Source organism: Oncorhynchus masou, chromosome 31, assembly GCF_036934945.1.
Source record: "Oncorhynchus masou masou isolate Uvic2021 chromosome 31, UVic_Omas_1.1, whole genome shotgun sequence".
In the NCBI taxonomy this organism is placed as follows: Eukaryota; Metazoa; Chordata; class Actinopteri; order Salmoniformes; family Salmonidae; genus Oncorhynchus; species Oncorhynchus masou.
The window spans coordinates 14,938,549-14,947,414 of NC_088242.1; positions in this window are offsets into that span (position 1 = coordinate 14,938,549).

Genomic DNA, 8,866 nt, shown 5'->3' on the forward strand with positions numbered 1-8,866 from the left:
GAGAGTTGTATGGCATTGAAGCTTGTCTGAAGGTTAGTTAATACAGTGTCCAATGAGGGGCCAGAAGTATACAGAATGGCGTCATCTGCGTTGCGGTGGATCAGAGACTCACCAGCAGCAAGAGCAACATCATTGATGTATACAAAAAAGGGAGTCGGCCCGAGAATTGAACCCTGTGGCACACCCATAGAGACTGTCAGAGGTCCGGACAACAGGCCCTCCGATTTGACACACTGAACTCTATCAGAGAAGTAGTTGGTAAACCAGGCGAGGCAATCATTTGAGAAACCAAGGCTGTCGAGTCTGCCAATAAGAATGTTGTGATTGAAAGAGTCGAAAGCCCTGGCCAGGTCGATGAATACAGCTGCACAGTAATGTCTCTTATCGATGGTGGTTATGATGTCGTTTAGAACCTTGAGCGTAGCTGAGGTGCACCCATGACCAGCTCTGAAACCAGATCGCATAGCGGAGAAGGTATTGTGGGATTCGAAATGGTCAGTAATCTGTTTGTTAACTTGGCTTTTGAAGACCGTAGAAAGACAGGGTAGGATATATATAGGTCTGTAGAAGTTTGGGTCTAGAGTGTCAACCCCATTGAAGAGGGGGATGACCGCGGCAGCTTTCCAATCTTTGGTAATCTCAGATGATACGAAAGAAAGGTTGAACAGGCTAGTAATAGGGGTTGCAACAATTTCGGCAGATCATTTTAGAAAGAGAGGGTCCAGATTGTCTAGCCCGGCTGATTTGTAGGGGTCCAGATTTTGCAGCTCTTTCAGAACATCAGCTATCTGGATTTGGGTAAAGGAGAAATGGTGGGGGCTTTGGCGGGTTGCTATGAAGGGTGCCGGGCAGTTGACCAGGGTAGGGGTAGCCATGTGGAAGGCATGGCCAGCCGTAGAGAAATGCTTATTGAAATTCTCAATTATAGTGGATTTATCGGTGGTGACAGTGTTTCCTAGCCTCAGAGCAGTGGGCAGCTGGGAGGAGGTGCTCTTATTCTCCATGGACTTTACAGTGTCCCAGAACTTTTTTGAGTTAGTACTACAGGATGCAAATTTCTGTTTGAAAAAGCTTGCCTTAGCTTTCCAACTAAAGTTGCATATCACGGGGGAAATTCTATGCTAATGCAGAACGCCACAGGATGTTTTTGTGCTGGTCAAGGGCAGACAGGTCTGGCATGAACCAAGGACTATATCTATTCCTAGTTCTACATTTTTTGAGAGGGGCATGCTTATTTAAGATGGTGAGGAAGGCACTTTTAAAGAATAGCCAGGCATCATCTACTGATGGGATGAGGTCAATGTCATTCCAGGATACCCCGGCCAGGTCGATTAGAAAGGCCTGTTCACTGAAGTGTTTTAGGGAGCGTTTGACAGTGATGAGGGGTGATCGTTTGGTCGCAGACCCATTATGGAGACAGGCAATGAAGCAGTGATCGCTGAGATCTTGATTGAAAACAGCAGAGGTGTATTTGGAGGGCGAATTAGTTAGGATGAGATCTATGAGGGTCCCCGTGTTTACTGATTTGGGGTTGTAACTGGTAGGTTCATTGATAATTTGTGTGAGATTGAGGGCATCAAGCTTAGTTTGTAGGATGGCCGGGGTGTTAAGCATGTCCCAGTTTAGGTCACCTAGTAGCACAAAAACAGAAGATAGATGGGGGCCAATCAGTTCACATATGGTATCGAGGGCACAGCTGGGGGTAGAGGGAGGTCTATAGCAAGCGGCAACAGTGAGAGACTTGTTTCCGGAAAGGTGCATTTTTAGAAGTAGAAGCTCAAATTGTTTGGGTACAGACTTAGATAGTAATACAGAACTCTCTCTCTCTCAGTGAAAAACAGTAGCGAGGCTATATACAGTAGAGAGGCTATAAAAGTAGCGAGGCTACATACAGACATCGGTTAGTCAGGCTGATTGAGGTAGTATGTACATCTAGATATGGTTAAAGTGATTATGCATATATGATGAACAGAGAGTAGCAGCAGCGTAAAAGAGGGGTTGGCGGGTGGTGGGTGGGACACAATGCAGATAGCCTGGTTCGCCAATATGTGGGAGCACTGGTTGGTCAGGCCAATTGATGTAGTATGTACATATGTACATGAATGTATAGTTAAAGTGACTGTGCATACATGATAAACAGAGAGTAGCAGCAGAGGGGTTTGGGGGAGGGGGGGGCACAATGCAAATAATCCGGGTAGCCATTTGATTCGATGTTCAGCTTAGGGGTAAAAACTGTTGAGAAGCCTTTTTTGTCCTAGACTTGGCACTCCGGTACCGCTTGCCATGCAGTAGTAGGGAGCACAGTCTATGACACATTTTTAGGGCCTTCCTCTGACACAGCCTGGTGTAGAGGTCCTGGATGGCAAGCAGCTTTGCCACAGTGATGTACTGGGTTGTACGCACTACCCTCTGTAGTGCCTTGTGTTCGGAGGCCGAGCAATTGCTGTACCAGGCAGTGATGCAACCAGTCAGATGCTCTCAATGTTGCAGCTGTGGAACCTTTTGAGGATCTCAGGACACAAGCCAAATCTGAATGAATTGAATCTGAATTGCCTGAATGAGGTTCACAATTCTGTGCATGCCGCAGTTCAGTGATCAGGTTCATGACTCTTGAAAGACTGCCAACACATATCTTAAGATGTTGAATGAGAAAGGACAGTACTATCACATGAATGCCACATGCTGTTGTACTCAAACCCAACTCTGACAATCTTGACTTGGTGGAAATCCAGTCACCTAGAAGAAAATATATACATTCTTTTCACAGCAGCGTAAACTCTCAACATTACTGTGTCTGGTTTATGGTCCACTGCTAGCCCACCACAGCCCATACTAACTTTCTTGTCTCCTGTCCTCCTCTATTCTCCTCCTCCCCCCCTTACAGCCAAATAGTACACCTAATTGCATTAATAAAGGGCTTGGTAATTAGTTGAGTGGTTGTATCAGGTGTGCTGGTACTAGACTGGAACAAAAAACATGCAAGGACCAAAGTAGCGAAACACTAACCTAACCTGGTTCTGAAGCATTGGGGACTGACCCAGCCTGGCAGGGCCGAGCCTAGCCTGGCCGAGCCTAGCCTGGCAAATGTTTCCCATCAACCACTGGCTCTCCACCTCTCTCTGACAGGACAGGGCAAGGCAGGGCCCTCCTTCCCCACAACAAAGCCCGATTCCAGCTGCCTCTACATCTGCTGCAGACTGTGTGTGTGTGTGTGTGTGTGTGTGTGTGTGTGTGTGTGTGTGTGTGTGTGTGTGTGTGTGTGTGTGTGTGTGTGTGTGTGTGTGTGTGTGTGTGTGTGTGTGTGTGTGTGTGTGTGTGTGTGTGTGTGTTTGTTTGTAAGTGTGTGCATTTGTGTGTGTGTCTGTGTCTGTGTGTGACCCCTGGCTCTCTTCGTGAGCTGTCTCTCTGCGTGTGTGTGTGTTTGTGCGTCAGTGCATTCTGATTGCTTCCTACTGTCACTGTGAGTACTCTCTCTGCTTTAATTCTAACTCGTATATATCCTTTCATCCTCTCTCTTTTGCCTCACCAACATGTGGTCCTGTGTGCTCCTTTTTCCTCTCCTCTCCTCTTCTCCTCCCTTCTCTCCACAATCATTTACACTACATCTCCTTGCTGAGATCACGGAATATGTATTTATTCTATAGCATTTTATTTATTCAGTAGTACTATTAACACAGAAAAATCTGCTTTCACATAGTTTAAGCCATACAGTAGCAGTATGTGAGACAAGTACAGTTGTGTGCCAATACAATTCGTGTTAATGTCCCAATTCAATCAGATCAGCTTTAGCTGACATCCTTATAGCTGATAATGTGATGGTGTCGGAGGTGGAAGTGTGTTAGGGTTGTCAAATCCACAAGCACCTAAATCGGACATCACCATTGGCTGCCCTGAGTCGTATTAAGAGAAATCCCATGCAGCCTTGCAAGTTGGAACACTGGAACGTGAGATTTGATCTACATTAGGCTGATAGATGTCATCTACACCTCCATTTGGCTGATAGATGTCATCTACACCTCCATTTGGCTGATAGATGTCATCTACACCTCCATTTGGCTGATAGATGTCATCTATACCTCCATTAGGCTGATAGATGTCATCTACACCTCCATTTGGCTGATAGATGTCATCTATACCTCCATTTGGCTGATAGATGTCATCTATACCTCCATTAGGCTGATAGATGTCATCTACACCTCCATTTGGCTGATAGATGTCATCTATACCTCCATTAGGCTGATAGATGTCATCTACACCTCCATTTGGCTGATAGATGTCATCTATACCTCCATTAGGCTGATAGATGTCATCTACACCTCCATTACGCTGATAGATGTCATCTACACCTCCATTTGGCTGATAGATGTCATCTACACCTCCATTAGGATGATAGATGTAATCTACACCTCCATTACGCTGATAGATGTCATCTACACCTCCATTACGCTGATAGATATAATCTACACCTCCATTACGCTGATAGATGTAATCTACACCTCCATTAGGCTGATAGATGTCATCTACACCTCCATTAGGGTGATAGATGTAATCTACACCTCCATTACGCTGATAGATGTCATCTACACCTCCATTACGCTGATAGATGTAATCTACACCTCCATTAGGCTGATAGATGTCATCTACACCTCCATTAGGCTGATAGATGTCATCTACACCTCCATTAGGCTGATAGATGTCATCTACACCTCCATTAGGGTGATAGATGTAATCTACACCTCCATTAGGCTGATAGATGTCATCTACACCTCCATTACGCTGATAGATGTCATCTACACCTCCATTAGGCTGATAGATGTAATCTACACCTCCATTAGGCTGATAGATGTCATCTACACCTCCATTACGCTGATAGATGTCATCTACACCTCCATTAGGCTGATAGATGTCATCTACACCTCCATTAGGCTGATAGATGTCATCTACACCTCCATTAGGCTGATAGATGTCATCTACACCTCCATTTGGCTGATAGATGTCATCTACACCTCCATTAGGGTGATAGGTGTAATCTACACCTCCATTAGGCTGATAGATGTAATCTACACCTCCATTAGGGTGATAGATGTCATCTACACCTCCATTACGCTGATAGATGTCATCTACACCTCCATTAGGGTGATAGATGTCATCTACACCTCCATTACGCTGATAGATGTAATCTACACCTCCATTAGGCTGATAGATGTCATCTACACCTCCATTTGGCTGATAGATGTTATCTACACCTCCATTTGGCTGATAGGTGTAATCTACACCTCCATTTGGCTGATAGATGTCATCTACACCTCCATTAGGCTGATAGATGTAATCTATACCTCCATTTGGCTGATAGATGTAATCTACACCTCCATTAGGCTGATAGATGTTATCTACACCTCCATTAGGCTGATAGATGTAATCTACACCTCCATTTGGCTGATAGATGTTATCTACACCTCCATTAGGCTGATAGATGTTATCTACACCTCCATTACGCTGATAGATGTTATCTACACCTCCATTACGCTGATAGATGTTATCTACACCTCCATTACGCTGATAGATGTCATCTACACCTCCATTAGGCAGATAGATGTCATCTACACCTCCATTACGCTGATAGATGTCATCTACACCTCCATTAGGGTGATAGATGTCATCTACACCTCCATTACGCTGATAGATGTCATCTACACCTCCATTAGGCTGATAGATGTCATCTACACCTCCATTAGGCTGATAGATGTCATCTACACCTCCATTAGGGTGATAGATGTCATCTACACCTCCATTACGCTGATAGATGTAATCTACACTTCCATTAGGCTGATAGATGTTATCTACATCTCCATTAGGCTGATAGATGTCATCTACACCTCCATTAGGCTGATAGATGTAATCTACACCTCCATTAGGCTGATCGATGTAATCTACACCTCCATTAGGGTGATAGGTGTAATCTACACCTCCATTTGGCTGATAGATGTTATCTACACCTCTGTTAGGGTGATATAAATCCTTATTATTTGTTTAATAATTTTCAATTTCAGCACCATCATTTCTATATAGCCTAAACTCACTCACTCTGAACTTCTAACGCGAGTGGGACGGGTGTGGCTTTGTGACAACGATCACAAGAGCAGCTGCTCACTGATTTGACAGCTCCAACTCTGTTACACCTCCAACACCGTCAAAACACCAGCTTTGCAGCTGTTGGCTATCGCTGGTTAATGCTTGATCTAATTGAATCTAGAACAAAGAAGGTTGACTTAGCCTATACCTGCGGTAGGATTTTACCAATAGGATTTTGCAAATCTTCTACTGTGCACAGTACGTGCTTTGTTATAGCAACAAAACCTCCCAACAAAAGTAAAGCAGTATCACAATAGAAACACCTATTACAATCAACGTTATTGTAATAATTTTATTATCGATGTATATATTTTCCTTACCAAAACATAATGCTCAACCGCACACTTCACACAATAAAATAATGCTATTTAAAAAAAGGAAATATGAACAACTCCACATGAGGAAATAATATACGTATTATTATTTAACACATTCAGTGGAAATGTCGTGAAAAACAAAATGTTCTCTGTCTCCCAACCCCGTACGTACACGGTACAGTATCTCTTGTCAGATGATAACCATCAGGTTCCACTGAAGAAGAGCTACAGCACACAATGCCATATGCATTGTACTGACATTTTCCATTGACTTAGGGTTCTGTTTCAGTCTCACCCAAAAAGGTACCAGTTCAATTTTGCTTCCCTCAATATAAACAATAATTACATACAAATATACATTTTTTTAACATTTAAAATACAATTATATGTAAATGAACACTTCAAACATGCATCTCCTGTAATTAACACACTTTTATGTGCATTAACATATTCAAATAGAATGATGATATACCGACTAATGGAATTCTGTATAAAACAATCCAAACTTAATAAGTCATATTTCATATTATTGATAGTAATCCTTAATATTTATCATAAAGGCTAGCAGCGTAATATACCTGTACATGGGACTGGATATGCAGTGATGAATCTGAATGAGAGGTTGATTGACTAGAATAGTGTTTTAGTAACATGTGTTCATAGCAACCCAGCTCTGTGCACCGAGAGCAAAATACTGTAAATGCAATATTTGTTGTTTTCCTGTTACAGAAAAACATTGAACGAGTAACCGACTCTCCCTTTCATTTCTGTCTGAAGCTGAACACTCTGCTGTGCATCGCTGCCTTCAACTGTCCTTCAGACAACAAACCCACCACAATACAACATAGTGATTCCCAATGAACAGTTTATGTATAGCTGTAAGCCAAGCTGATTTAAAAAACAAATCTCAGAGGGACATGGTAAACAAGGACAGGCTCATCAGCAGGGGTATTCACACACACACACACACACACACACACACACACACACACACACACACACACACACACACACACACACACACACACACACACACACACACACACACACACACACACACCATACCATACCATACCATACCATACCATACCATACCATACCATACCATACCATACCATACCCCACCATAACTCACCCTAACGCACCATATCACACCACACCATACCATACCATACCACACCATACCATACCATACCATACCTCACCATACCTCACCATACCACACCATACCTCACCATACCACACCATACCACACCATACCTCACAAATACCACACCCTACCACACCATACCTCACCCTACCACACCATACCATACCACACCATACCTCCCCATACCACACCATACCACACCACACCATACCTCACCCTACCACACCACACCATACCACACCACACCATACCTCACCCTACCACACCACACCATACCACACCATACCACACAACACCATACTATACCACACCACACCATACCACACCACACCATACCACACCACACCATACCTCACCCTAACACACCACACCATACCACACCATACCACACAGCACCATACTATACCACACCACACCATACCACACCACACCATACCACACCATACCACACCACACCACACCATACCATACCACACCACACCATACCACACCACACCATACCTCACCCTACCAGACCATACCTCACCATACCACACCATACCACACCACACCATACCTCACCCTACCACACCACACCATACCACACCATACCACACAACACCATACTATACCACACCACACCATACCACACCACACCATACCTCACCCTAACACACCACACCATACCACACCATACCACACAGCACCATACTATACCACACCACACCATACCACACCACACCATACCATACCACACCATACCACACCACACCACACCATACCATACCACACCACACCATACCACACCACACCATACCTCACCCTACCAGACCATACCTCACCATACCACACCATACCACACCACACCATACCTCACCCTACCACACCATACCTCACCATACCACACCACACCATATTACACCACACCACACCCAGTATTGATTCAGTCAGACAGCAGACATGGCTGCTGGGGCTGACACACGTCCTGGGATTGACTGGTTTTGTTTTCTTCAGGATTTCTCTTCTTTCTGTCTCTCCGTCTGCCAGGAGCTTCGGAGTATCAACAACAAAGAGTTGAGAGGAGTTTGCAGGGGAAACAATAAGAGTTGTTGGCAGATAGAAATCTGAGTGTCTGTTAGTGGATCTGATGATCAAAGACATGGAAAACAATTCTAGATGGACATGGAGGATGATACAACCTTCTGAAATAGCAGTTCTGTCATAACAAAACTCAATAACCTTTTTACAAAACAATACAAAATCCCAATAGTAGAATCGTCCCTGTCCG